At 39.5% G+C, this 14765-nt stretch overlaps 1 protein-coding gene and 1 long non-coding RNA gene across 10 annotated transcripts in view; one reads left to right on the top strand and one right to left on the bottom strand.

Moving 5' to 3' along the window:
- Pde1a (phosphodiesterase 1A) overlaps nt 1-14765 on the top strand; it is a 280237-nt gene that overhangs the window by 164519 nt on the left and 100953 nt on the right.
- The window catches only part of LOC134486399 (uncharacterized), a 110816-nt gene that overhangs the window by 62378 nt on the left and 33673 nt on the right, over nt 1-14765 (bottom strand). The gene's annotated exons all lie outside the window — the stretch shown is intronic.

Here is a 14765-nt window from a genome sequence, read left to right as displayed (position 1 = left end):
GAATACTTTATTAGTTTTTGTAATCAAACCCACGTAGATAAGACCTTACATATTTAATACAGTGCGTTACCCCTGTACAAATGGAAAAAACTTAAGTTCAACATTTCTAGACCAATATGGCTGTTAATTTCTGTACAGTGCCAACTCAACACAGTAAACGGGGATACTTTTTTCCAAAGTTGACAGCACAGCTAAAGTTTCAAAAAATTCAAATTATATATCTGTATATATATATTTATATAAAAAGACCAATAATAGCAGTGTGTTATGCATCAACAGCAGCAACAGCTTTTCCAGGTTCTGCAGTCATCTGAACAAAACTGTAGAGACATCCAGCACACTCCAGTAAAAAAAAAAAAAAAGTAAAAAAAACAAAACCCGAGAAAACAGCACAGTTCTGTTACTCTTGTGGTACCTGGCACCATTTTTTTTTAAATTAGCTTCTCAATCATCATCTGGGAAGAAAACATTCTGAGCAACATCATTAAAAACAGCTCTGATAAAGCACGGTCACTACTACATATCATAAAGCAGGTACAAGCTATTTTACATCCACAGAGGTATGATACAGTACTGTCCTACATCTATAATACTAGAGGATACAATTTAAAAGGCATTATTTGAGACTTGATTCTACTTTTCCAGCAGAGGGCCCAAAGGATGGTGTGACATAGCTTTGTAAAGAAACATACTTTAGACAGGATTTCCTTTCACTAGTGGCACAGTTCTAAGGATTCATTCTCTCCATGAATGTCAGCTAAAACCGTTATTAAAAAAATGAAATATCACTAAAACAAAACCGTATAACCACCGGATTCACATGAAGATGACCTAGTGGAAACAAGCTGGACCTCACCTTACCTACAAGCTATCAAATCTGTTATGTTTAAACAGTGAGACCTCCAAGGAAGGAGATGCCAAGTAGTGCTTCAAAGCTTCGGATCACAATCAAACACAGCATCATTTTCAACAGAAGCAGAAGCTCATCTGAATATGCTCAAGGATGCTGACATCAACATTTAATCATCTGCTCACTCATCCAGGAAGAAGGGAAGATCAGTTACTACTGTACTTTATTGTGTTCAACCAAATCACCATGTTACAAAAATAGCAAGCTGCCATAATAAAAAATAAGGCTCCTCTATCCAGCACCAGATAGCATCATTTTACTTTCAAGCCTAGAAATTGCACACTTGTATATAAACCAACCGAAGATGAGGATTGAGAGTTCATCTTGGTGGATTTTTCCTTTGATGAATATGAAGTGTCCTTCCTTATCTTTTTTGATGACTTTTAATTGAAAATTGATTTTATTTGATATTAGAATGGCTACTCCAGCTTGCTTCTTCTGACCATTTGCTTGGAAAGTTGTTTTCCAGCCTTTCACTCTGAGGTAGTGTCTGTCTTTGTCTCTGAGGTGTGTTTCCTGTAGGCAGCAGAATGCAGGGTCCTCATTGCGTATCCAGTTTGTTAATCTATGTCTTTTTAGGCCTCAACTTTTGGGGAGTTGAGGCCATTGATGTTGAGAGATATTAAGGAATAGTGATTATTGCTTCCTGTTATATTCATATTTGGATGTGAGGTTATGTTTGTGTGCTTTTCTTCTGTTTTGGTGCCAAGACGATTAGTTTCTTGCTTCTTCTAGGGTATAGCTTGCCTCCTTATGTTGGGCTTTACCATTTATTATCCTTTGTAGTGCTGGATTTATAGAAAGATATTGTGTAAATTTGGTTTTGTCATGGAATATCTTGGTTTCTCCATCTATGTTAATTGAGAGTTTTGCAGGATACAGTAACCTGGGCTGGCATTTGTGTTCTCTTAGGGTCTGTATGACATCTGTCCAGGATCTTCTGGCCTTCATAGTTTCTGGCGAAAAGTCTGGTGTGATTCTGATAGGTCTGCCTTTATATGTTACTTGACCTTTTTCCCTTACTGCTTTTAATATTCTTTCTTTATTTTGTGCATTTGGTGTTTTGACAATTATGTGACGGGAGGTGTTTCTTTTCTGGTCCAATCTATTTGGAGTTTTGTAGGCTTCTTGTATGCCTATGGGTATCTCTTTTTTTAGGTTAGGGAAGTTTTCATCTATGATTTTGTTGAAGATATTTACTGGTCCTTTGAGCTGGGAGTCTTCACTCTCTTCTATACCTATTATCCTTAGGTTTGATCTTCTCATTGAGTCCTGGATTTCCTGTATGTTTTGGACCAGTAGCTTTTTCTGCTTTACATTATCTTTGACAGTTGAGTCAATGATTTCTATGGAATCTTCTGCTCCCGAGATTCTTTCTTCCATCTCTTGTATTCTGTTGGTGAAGCTTGTGTCTACAGCTCCTTGTCTTTTCTTTTGATTTTCTATGTCCAGGGTTGTTTCCATGTGTTCTTTCTTGATTGCTTCTATTTCCATTTTTAATTCCTTCAACTGTTTGATTGTGTTTTCCTGGAATTCTTTCAGGGATTTTTGTGTCTCCTCTCTATGGGTTTCTACTTGTTTATTTATGTTTTCCTGGAATTCTTTCAGGCATTTTTGCGATTCCTCTCTGTAGGCTTCTACTTGTTCTCTAAGGGAGTTCTCCACCTCTTTCTTGAAGTCCTCCAGCATCATGATCAAATACGATTTTGAAACTAGATCTTGCTTTTCTGGTGTGTTTGGATATTCCATGTTTATTTTGGTGGGAGAATTGGGCTCCGATGATGCCATGTAGTCTTGGTTTCTGTTGCTTGGGTTCCTGCGCTTGCCTCTCGCCATCAGATTATCTCTAGTGTTACTTTGTTCTGCTATTTCTGACAGTGGCTAGACTCTCCTATAAGCCTGTGTGTCAGGAGTGCTGTAGACCTGTTTTCCTGTTTTCTTTCAGCCAGTTATGGGGACAGAGTGTTCTGCTTTCGGGCGTGTAGTTTTTCCTCTCTACAGGTCTTCAGCTGTTCCTGTGGGCCTGTGTCTTGAGTTCACCAGGCAGGTTTCTCGCAGGGGAAAAGTTGGTCCTACCCGTGGTTCCAAGGCTCAAGTTTGCTCGCGGGGTACTGCCCAAGTCCTGTCCGTGGCGGCAGCAACCGGGAAGATCTGCGCCGCTCTTTCCGGGAGCCTCCATGCACCAGGGTTCCAGATGGCGTTTGGTGTTCTCCTCTGGCGTCTGGATGTGCGCAGAGTGCAGTCTCCTCTGGTCTCCCAGGTGTGTCTGCCTCTCGGAAGGTCCAGCTCTCCCTCCCACGGGACTTGGGTGCAGAGAACTGTTTATCTGGTATGAAAACCTTCTTATTTTCAGAAATGCTTCCGCTTTTGCCCCAAGATACAATTAATGAATGGCTAAGATTCTTTCAAGAACATCTCTGAATGTCAGATATCATCGTAAGTACAGGCTGTGGGTGGCAGTGGAGAGCTAATCTCTGCTTTCATGAAGGCCTCATAGCTGGGCACATGGTTTGTCGTGGAATGTGTCTAATGTGTCTAGTGAAGACAAATAGAACTCAGAACAGTGAGTGGCCTGGAATAGGAATGTAAGACGCAGTGGATCTTCCTGTAGACACGAGGTAAGAAGGCCGTTGTCAAGGAGACCTGTGAGTAGAAATTCAAAGATGGTGAAAGACTGAAATATATGTTCAAAGAGCTGAAAAAGTTTCAGGCAAGAAAAGTGACAGTTGCATCTGCCAAGGGTGGTGGAGTTGTGATTCACTGAGGTGCTCGGAGGTCACAGGCTGCAGTGGAATGAAATGACAGAGGAAGTTCGACCAAGAGATCACACAGTCAAGAAGAGTGTTGTGCCCATAAGCACACAGTCTGAGGAAAAGCCTACAGTTGATTTTCTATTACTACTTTATTTTATTATGAGTTCTGTCTAGTGATAACTTTTTTATTTTGAGTTACTTTGAGTTATTAAAACTCTATTTTAGGCTTGTTTTTTAAACCTACAAATTTACCCCTTAGATTTTTTTTTTTTTAAATCTCTTACAATTCCATAGGGAATTGAATTATTCTACATACCCCAGCTTCCAGGTTCATACTCTGTAGGATGAGATAAATCCCAACATTGACGTCTATGTTACTGTGTTTCTAAATAATGCAGAGGTCCTAACACCTGTCTCTCTGGCTCTTCCTACACCCTTCTTTATGATAAAATTCTATAACGTTCCCTTGTGAGTTTTCTGTTTCTCCTTTCCTGCTCCTTAAACGTAGCTGGATCTGATTCACCTGCAGATCTGATCTAAAACATCTCTCCTGCTTTCAATTGGCTTGTGCTACTAAACCCAACAGCCACATCTTAGTCCACGAACGAGCATTCTTATTGTTATTGAGATGACTACTAACGTTCCCTCCTTCAGGAAGTAATTTCTTTACCTGGTTTTGCCTCTGTGTAACTCTCACTCGCTGTATCCACATTGATTCTTATCACTTTGCTCTTGAATTCAGAGTAGTCAACAGAGCTGTTCTAGCTGTACTGACCTCAAGATCTTGGACCGGCTTTCATCAAAACAATTCTGTTGACCTCAAAGAGGTCTTTGGGCCTTTCTGAGTTACAGGATGTAGAGTGCCTACCTCAGTCTGTGTTATGATAACCTCTGTGAAACCAGTTGGTCCAAAATAAACACAGACGTTTACTACCCAAGACTGAACTGCCCCTGGTCCCCTAAATGAGTAATCTTCGTTGACCTTGTTCTTCACAGAGGGTAGTCAATCATGAAGTAGATAGAGGATGGAGAGGGGCCAAGTGCTTATGTTGGGGTGGGGAAGACTAGATATTAAGGGGTGCCACAAGGGGGTGCTCAATGGGGTAAGGGTGCTGCTAAAACAGGTACCTCAGATATGATGATTATGTTCTACTGTAGCCATAGGGCAAAATACAGAAGTTCATGCAAGAAGCACCCCAATAACAAATAAGTGGGGTCTGCTTGGCTTCAGAGAGGGAGTCTAAATCTTTGTATTACATAGGAGGGCTTTTATTTTTTATATAGGGGTAATTATAACACATTACTGTAATATTTTGGAATCCCCAAAAGTTAAGCATTAAAATTTTTTTAGTGTTTTATTTTTATATTTTTAGTATTAGTAGAACTTTATAATATGCCTGAAACCACACACTTTGATTATTAGCATAGTGCCTAGGAGAGGGGTTCTGAGACAAAGTGTGTCTGTGAGTTGCGAAAACAATGACTCAAAGTCAAGTTGTGGATCCAAGATGACAACCTGTGTTCTGCTCCCTATTCTAAGAGATCTATCCAGGCCCTGCTTGTGCGCCTGCGTGCATGCGTGTGCGTGTGCGTGTGTGTGTGTGCATGTGTGTGTGTGTGTGTGTGTGTGTGTGTGTGTGTGTGTGTGTGTGTGTGGTGTGTGAGTTCTCCAAGCTCCAAGCTCCAAGCTGCTCTGTCTTTTAATCCTAAAAAATTCTCTGGATAGCTCTTCTCCTGTAGGGCATAGGTCCAGTCTCTTATTTTACATATTAATCCAGTCATTTACTCCGGATTTCCTTTTGATTCTCTTATGAATCAGCATCCAGTCACCCCAGCCCTTTGATTCTTAAAGCCAGCAAGCATACATTTTCTTTTAACATTGCAAAAGAGTTCAGAGATCTTCCAGCGTCTGTTACACACAAATGCTAAGCTAGCTGGGTGAGACCCAGTCCTGAAATTATTTCTACCACACCTGGGCTTAGCCTTGCTGTGTCCCAGGCTGACCTTGAACTCAGGAATTTGCCTGCCTTTGAATCTTTCTGACAAGCTGGCTCATTGATGCAGCTGCCTTTGTTCCTTTAGATTTGTGAAGCCTCTCATATAATTCATATTGCATCCTAATTTTTTGCATAGTTGAGAAATTATATATTTTCAAACTTGTGATTTTAGAGTTCTTTTCCATAGCCTACAGGGCTGACCTGAAGGTCCCAGTGTTTAACATTTTGTGTAGACAGAGTCACATCCTTGATTCCTGGTAATGTTTCTAATTCTCATAGAGTCATTAATGTTATCAGGGAGGAAACTCCTGGGAGGAATGTGAAATCTGTACCTTATTATACAAACAAGCCTCATGCCCACAGCAGCCATTGAATGACACTCAAGAAGGCCCACACCAGGGCCTTGTCCCAGGGGTAGGAACCACATCACTCTGCCCTCACCAGGTCCACACCGGGCTCAGCATCGTGATCCCCAAATGGTAGGCTTTGACCAGTGTGATGACTTGGGAACATTCTGACTTGGGAATTGTGGTTTCAGAAATTATTTTCTCTGATTTCTGAGACAGAACTTCTAGCGCTATCCTGTAAAATAAAATTAAAATCACATTTCTTATTCTGTTATCAAATAAATAAAATGAAAATGACATTTTTATTCTCTCATGGCACTATAAGTTGTAATCAAGTGAAAGAAAGCCTATGAACATGCGACGAGTATTTTTTTTTCTATAGGCCGTCTCAGAGATCAGCAACAAATAACTCTGCTGATATTTATATGTCTGTCTTCCATTCTCCTTCAGTGCCTTACAACAGGAAAACCTTCCCTGGTGACTGCTGAGTTACTAGCTCACTAAAAAAATCTGTACTGTAACTGAAAACCCCTTTTACTATTCAAAAATGCTGGGAAGTAACCTTGAAATACAGGGCTTACAGCTATAGGGGGGCTTATTAGTCAGGACAAGTTAGCCTGCTTCACCTGAAAGGGTTCCTATGACTGCATCACACTGACAGAGAAGGAGCATCAGAGGACCAATCTCCAAACTCCTCAGATGTTGCACTTGTTGGACTGTCCACCTTGTCTGCAAGGGCTTCCTGCCCTGTTCCCAAGTGATGGCAGGACCTACTTCTCCAGAGAACTTAATCAGTGCTCACATTGTAGAAAGACTTTTAATTGGAAAAGCAGAAGCACTTATGACTTTTAAACAATTTTCTCTTTCTTCCCCGGAGTGTCAAGACATTTTTTGTTCTAAGTACTAGGCAAGGATAGTGATGCTTCTTTGTAATAATTCTTTATGCTGCTTTTGGTTTGTGACTGTAATTGTTGCTTTGCAGTGTTATTTTTTATGATCTATTAGGGAAAGATGTTACTTATGGTAGCAGTTCTCATAAATTCTTGCAAACAATTTCTCTTTGTGACTTTTGTGACTGAATCTCTTTTCCATTAAAAATGTCTCAAGGAGGAAAATGGGAGGTTAGTGGGGTTTTCTTTTTTTGAATATTTGCTAAATTTAATTTTTCTTTTCATAAAACCATAAGATACCTTAGACAGTGTTGTCTAATATATATTTTCATTGAAATATCTTCATAGAAAAGAGAAATTGATCGTGTTTTTTGTTCTTTAAAAAGTATTTCCCTTGTCTCCTCAGAATGTTCTTATTTTCCTGTTTTACAGGTCCAAGGACTTTTAGAAAGCTGTTTCTTTGAGATTTGTTTGTCAAATCTCATAAGGTTAAAAAAACATTTGTGATAGATCAGAAAGAAAACAGCTTTTTTGTGAATTTTACATAATAAAGGGTTACATATTATACAACAACATATAACCCTCAAAGTGTTGGGTCAGGTGGGTTGGAGACAGACCAACAACAGCCTAGAAAATCTAGTGTTTATTATCTAGAGAATTCTACTGTGTGTCAGTGAAGGAAGAGGAGGTGCATAGCTCGTGTGGGTAAAAGATCGTTGTAGGGGAGCAGTCTCAGGCTGCAGTCCTGTGGGAGGAGGGAGGAGTGGTTGATAGTTTCTGCTTACCATGTCAACATCCACACAAGGAAGCTTTCCCCGCTGCTCCCCTTTGGTACACACTGGTTAGAGCTAAATGCTAACCATTCATCAACATCCATGCTAGGACCTAGAAAGGCTTTGTCATCCCTGTGAGCCTGAACAAGGGAAGGTCTTGTCAATCCTAATGGGTCTGAGTCATTAGGGTCTTCGACATGGCGGTGCTGGTGTCAGTAGCACACATGTACTCAGGAGTACATCCCCCTCCCACACCTATCTAAGACAAATTTCTCCTTATGGAGGGATAGAATAAGCTGCTTGTTTTCAGGAAACTGAACTCTGTGATTATATAACCGCCTGAATTCCCAGTGCCACTTTAAGATACTTCTATGCCATATTGAATTTAGTCCTCTTGATGCTTATTCAAATCTTTGTTTACAGTAGACATATTTCTTGTGTAGCATTCCGTGCTAATCATACAAGTGCCAAAGGTAGCATTTAGAATACAACATGATTTGGAGCTCTCACTTCCAAAGTTATTAACAACACACTGGACTTCTGAAGATACTTGCCTTGGAATTATAAAGCCAGAGTTGAACACCAGTGTCTAGCACTGTTGAGCTAAAAAACTGGAAGACATTCAAAGCAGTGTCTGACTCTGAGTCATGAAACTCTTCTTGCAGATGTAATAATTACTTGGAGTAGAGTGGTAAATATCCAAGTGTAGAGAACTCCACAACAGACAGACCTACTGCTGGTCTCAGTTTCGGGTGCATAAGAAGGGTATGTTCCAAAATCCTCTCAGAATCAAATCCAAGAGGAGGAAGTATAAATTCTTTATGAAGATCCATAAAGATCCACAAGCAAACAAACCAAACTATTTTAGTGATATCATTAAAATGTAAAAAGTAAATTTACTCTGCCGAATAGCTATTACCTTCTCAGTGGCTTTTCTCTCTCATTTTAGATCCACATGATAAAAAATGAACCACATTTTTCTTCTTTCCATTATTTATTGAAACTTCTTATTTTGCACAGTGCCTTGAATTTAAAAAGTACTAAAAAGTTGGACAAACTAAAGAATGTGTGTATAAGTCATTATGTGTATGTATGAGGATATGCTAAAATATGGAAGACTAGTAATTTTCCTAACTACATGTTGAAATGTAATGAAATTCTTCATGCCTGCTCTATTGCCATGAGGAGAGTTTATGAAGCATTAAAAAGGAAGCCAGAGCCCTTTAAATAGAGAAATGCATGAGAAGCAGAGAAGTATGACAAGCAAAATGACAGGAGAACCCTAGGATAGGATCTATTGCTCTAAAGATTAACTCTCAACTCCCTATAGGCCATGGTGAGTAGAATCACTGTCTAGGTATTATGGTGCCTGCTAGTGGTTAAGTCTACCTAAAGAACATCAAAGTCTCACATAGTATACATTATATACATTATGTACATTATATATATAGTATATATATAATATATATAGAGTATATATATATATATATATATATATATATATAGAGAGAGAGAGAGAGAGAGAGAGAGAGAGAGAGAGAGATCTAGAAAAGTGGGAAACTGCTCATACTCTTGTAAAGACTCAATAGTATTCAGAGCATAATGGGTCCAATGCTCAAGAAAACGATCCCATTGCCTGCCAATTGGATAGCATGTATCATATTTTTTACCCTGCCATTCCAATTCTTGGAGGAAGAACAGCTTTCGTGTTCCTGGGAGAGCTGCTTCAGAAGCTGAAGTCCTTCTGGCAGCAATGCAGTAACAGCTGTATAGATGCAGATGATTCAGTTCACAGGGGAGGGAAGATGCCAGGACTGTGTTTCTCACTCCTGCTTTTCTTTTGAGTTCTCAGAGAACATGCTGGCTACCCTGGGGTCACGAAGTAAGGAGTATAGGAGAAAATAAAGCTGTACGTTCTAAATAGCTATAGATGTGAAATGTAAAACTAAGCACAGTACCCTAAATACACATTTTAAATTCGTTGCTTAACTTAAGCCCAAAAAGAGCAAAGGTCAAGTTAGGATTAAAGAGTGATTTATCATAGGAATTAGAGTTCCTCTGATTAGTAGGACTTTTATCATTAGTGTAGGTCATTAGTAGGACTTTTATCATTAGTGTCATTGCTTAATCACACCAGTAGAGACATGGTAGAACATGATTAGGGTGGTTTATTTATTTTGTTTTACTTTAAAATGTTTGTTTGATTATTTATTTAGTTTTTCATTTGCTGCTTTATTCGTTCTGAGACAAGATGGCCTTCATCTTACAGCCTTCTTGCTACAGCCACCACAGTGTGATCTCGCCAGCCAATATCTTCAGTTTTTGTAGCTTTTAGTCTAAATTATGGTTTCTCTCCCAAACACAAAATTACAGTGAAAATGATGTTTACCACCTCCCTTGTACCCTGTGCATTTTCCCTGTAATTTTGTGTTTGGGAGAGAAACCATAATTTAGACTAAAAACTACAAAATTACAAAAACTGAAGATATTGGCTGGTGAGATCCATAGAGCCTAGTGTTCTGCCTCAAAGGGACACATCAGGTCAGCTAAAAAAGGGGAGGAAGGAGTTAGTTTTGTTATTTGTGAAATGCAGAGGGATTCACCTTTTAAGTTTGAGAAGCTGGTTGTATTGAAATAAAGTGAGTATGAACGCTAAACTACTTGAACCCCAACTTGACAACTTGACTCACTGCAGTATAGCTGGGACACTTAGACCCTTGAAGTCTTGGTTCATGGTTCGCTACCTTGGCATTAATCAGACATATGTGTAGAGTTAAGTATTCTTATTATGTGTTTACACAAAGCAGAGGCAACAGTATGTAAAATCCCAAATGCATGCACTCACGAAGCAGTAAGCAATTGTCCCCTCTCTGTCTTGCTCCATTCTTGTTTTCATTCATCTTCACAATCTTCATTTGTCCCCCATGTAGCATAGCACCATGCTTAAGAATCAATCACAAACTAAAAGGAAGGCCAGCTCCTTGTTCTTAGGTCCTGGCCTGGATGGCACACCAGTTCCCTTCCCTTCTCTGTTAGACTTCTTGCTCCTGCTTCCTCTCCAGTTCCACTGCCCAAAGTCTTCTTGAGTCCCCCTCTGTGGCTATCTGCCATTGGACACGTGTGCTTGGCTTTCTGCATGTCACTTCACTAATACCTACTCTAGCCAGCATATATTTCAAGATTTTTCTTTTACTATCTCCTCAAGAAATGGTGGACCTAGATTAGGTTGAATATTCATACCTCACCCCTTCCACAATTTATGCTTATATTCATGTCCTCCATGGCAACTTTGGAGCACTTGTCTGTCTGTGCATCTATACTGCTAGAGTGAGAAAGGACTCTCACTCACAGTGTGCTCCAACATGCACAGAACTGGATTCCTACTCAGTATTCAGTGTGGGGTGTTGACATAATATCTTTGTGAACCAATGGCACTTTCAGCACATGATGTAGCACAGTGGAGATGAAATAAAATGCTATTTACAAGGCTGTCACTTAATGGCTGTGGCTTTTCTCAAGCAATCACCTTCCTTTCTTGAGCATACGAGCAATGTCCCAGGAACATCTGCTTTCTTAAAAATTAGCATAAATATTTAAAACAACTTTGGAGCTGCATATCACTACAAGTGTCATAAGGTGTAAATGCACGAGAGAGCGAACATCTGGCCAGCCTGGAAATATGTTTAACTTTTGTATTCAGATGCATTGCGTAACTAAACTTGTCTAAATTCCAGACCAGAAATTTATTATTTGGAAGCAAGATGAAACCAAAACACAAGCCTCTTAAACCTAAACACAAGCTTGTCAGAGGAGGGACAGTGGAAACATGTCCGCCCTTAGAGTCCTGCGGGAGGAGAGAGGTCATCTTTCACTGTTTTTAATGAATGCTGCAATCCAACAGAACTTTGGCAGATTGTTCATTTTATATATTTATATATAGAGAGAGTCCTAAGAAAAACAGCAGAAATGAGATAATTATCCACATCTTACCTGTTGTTTCCCACAATTAATATAATACTCTCGACACAGACACATTTTTAAATGCTTCTGCGAGTGTGGTACATTTAACATCTATTGGAAGTAAAAGTATAAATGTGTACTAATCTTTTGTAATATAGTTTAGCAAAACAGATTAAGATATTTAAAGAACCTTATTCATTTCTAACTCTGTGAATTGCCTCTCTGAAATCCCCAACGTGAAGTCTCCAGCAGGCTTTATGAATGCTGTTAACAGTAAAATTGGCAGTGGGAATCCCTTTTGAATGCGATGAGTTTATCAGGATGCAAAGAACTGAGAATTCAAAAGAAGTCTGGTGATTTACTAAGCAGGGGGTGGTGAGCAAATTGCCCATCTCTTTTCAATCTCAGCTTGACCCTCTGGAAAATTCAAATACCATTGCCTGTTCCCTCACTTGATACTAAGTTGATGAAATTATGCAAATGCATAAATACTCTTTGTAAAGCTTTAATGACTATTAGCTAACTCATCAGTATGAACAATGTATTACAACTTTTTTTATTAATTATTTTATTTATTTACACTTCAAATATTGTCCCCCTTCCTGGTTCCCCAACCATAAGCTCTCCACCTCTTCCCCTGTCCCTTGAGGGAAATGGTCAGTGGGCTACATGGATCTGAACACATCTTATTTTGGCCATTATAAACCTTGGTATCAGTTCATGTTTAGGAAAATACAATGGGCTCACAGCCAGCACTGAACAAGTACAAACTCTTCATACACAAAATGACAAAACTGAGAGTAAAGACATAAAGATTTCTTCAGTGAGGGAAGCCAGACCCAGATGGCTCTGGATGATATGTTTCCATTTCTATGACATTTTAGGAAAACAGAACATTAGGAACAGAAAATGCATCAGACACCAAGAGAGAGGAGTTGGTGGGAAAGAGTAGCGATACAACAAAAGATGGTAGCATTGTCTTTACTGCAGCTGAGGGCTCTGTGTCTAGGTGCACTTGTCAAAATTCATCGATTGGTTGTTTAAGGATAATTATGCTTATTATGTAAATTATTGAATCTCCCTTTAAAGAATAGATGTAGCCTGACATTGTGACACATGCCTGTGATCCTGGCACCGAGAGGTTGAGGCACCTGATTGCTGTGGACTTGAGCCAGCCTGGGCTACATAGAGAGCACTCGTGTAGAAACAGAAACAAGAAAAGGAAATAAATTCTTGCATACCACAGTAAACAGACTTATGAGCAAAATCAGGAACTGCAAAGGAGGTCATAAAACAGTTTGTGGAGGCAGGTTCCCCTAAACTTTGTCAGGAAACAGAGCACCGATTAAAGGCAGAGAGGAGTGCAATTTGCAATAGTCAGGAAAGTATTCCTTTTATAAGGTAGTCAGTCTCACATCACACTAGCTTAATGCCCCAATAAGATACTTACTTTGGTACCTATTTGAACGCCTAGGAGGCAATTGCTCAAAATGTAATAGGGATAGTAGGAGTCCAGATTCTTGGCATCTCCTGCTGTCTCCACTACATCTGGAGATGGGGGAAAAAGGTAACAAAAATTATCACTGCGGTTGGGTGGGAGAATTTAGGACAGACCTGAAGATTCAATTCTGCAAAGCCACGCCAAAATGTAATTTAAGCTAAGTGCTTGGGTAGAAAAGGAACTAGTTTGGTATTTGAACATAGTGGTATTTGTCAGGGTAGACAAGTGTGAATATGATATTCACTGCCGTGTTCGTAGTGAGGAACCACGAGATCTGCAGGGACTGGGAAGTCTGGGGGGAAGAAATACAAGTTCACATGATGGAGTTGTGCTGTCTGTAAGGGAATCAATTTACCATAACGTTATCTTTGGGAAATCATGTATACTGAGGCAATGAAGTTATTTGCAAGGTTTTTGAAGCACTGGCTGTTTAACACAGGCTCCTGTAATCACCAAGTACTTTCTTTCCTTATTCTTTTCAGTTAATATTTTCTAGAAATTTCAAATCCCCTCCAACTTTTTTCCTAATTATTTCTTCTGCACCATGAAAGGAATATTTTCTTTGCTTGTCTTATTCCCCAGTAAGGAGAAGATATTTTTTAGTAAGCCTCCTTTCTCTACAGACCCTACTATGAGATAGCTCAGGAAAGCGTCTTACCAATTGTGCTAATAAAAATCATGTTACGCTCTTAGCCACGAGGATATCGCTAAGGTCTGCTCTGCGCAGGACAGCAGTCACCGTGGGCTTCTACATACAAACTTTCCCCTGAGAATAAAGCGCTTCAACAAAAATAACAACATTAACAACAACAACAACAACAACAACAACAACAACAACAACAACAAAATCATGTTACAATACAGAAGGATGGGCTATCGTTTTGAAAGTGTAATTAGCTCTCGAGTTGTTTCTCCTTCCCGGAGGCTCGGTGTGTGCCTTCGCCATGATTTCCCTCCTGTCATGACTCGTCTCTGTTGTACTGTCTGCCATCTAATCTGTTTGCAAACTGACTTTAATTTACTTGGGAACTCTCACCCTTTCCCTTTCAGAATTATTTTCTCCAGCCCTTTGAATCCAGGTTTAACTGGCAGGTTGAGTTCCCAAGCGTCTTCTCCATCCCTGTCCAGCTGCTTACATCAGTCACTGACTGGTATTTCACCCCTCAATATCTTTACTCCAACACTCTTACAACAATTCTGGTATTTTCCTTCAGGTGATTCTTGTGCATATTTTGACCTGTCTACAAAATGCTCCTGTTTAATGATTCACGTATTCTTTTCCAACGACTTGGGTTTTTGTTGGTGGTGGTGTTGTGGTTGTCTGGTTGCTTGGTTTTTGGTGTTCGTTTATTGGTTTTTTTGTGTGTGTGAGTTTTTGGTGTTTGGAGATTTCAGATGAACTAAAAATGACTAATATTTAAATTGAACGAGCTTTCTCTCTCATTGCCACTTTTTGATTAGTATGTATGAACCACTAATAAAGGCTTCCAATCCTAGAAGCTATGAGTTCATCCCTAGGCACCTGGCCCTCAAGCTTTCTCTAGCCTTCTGGGTTTATAAAGTTGATTTGATAGTGTCTTGTATTATTTTCTATTGTATTTTTATTGACATTGGTATGATTTTTGTTGTTGTTG

Source organism: Rattus norvegicus, chromosome 3, assembly GCF_036323735.1.
Source record: "Rattus norvegicus strain BN/NHsdMcwi chromosome 3, GRCr8, whole genome shotgun sequence".
NCBI lineage: Eukaryota > Metazoa > Chordata > Mammalia > Rodentia > Muridae > Rattus > Rattus norvegicus.
Note: the sequence above shows the minus strand (reverse complement) of the source record. Positions and strands in the feature narration are given on the sequence as shown.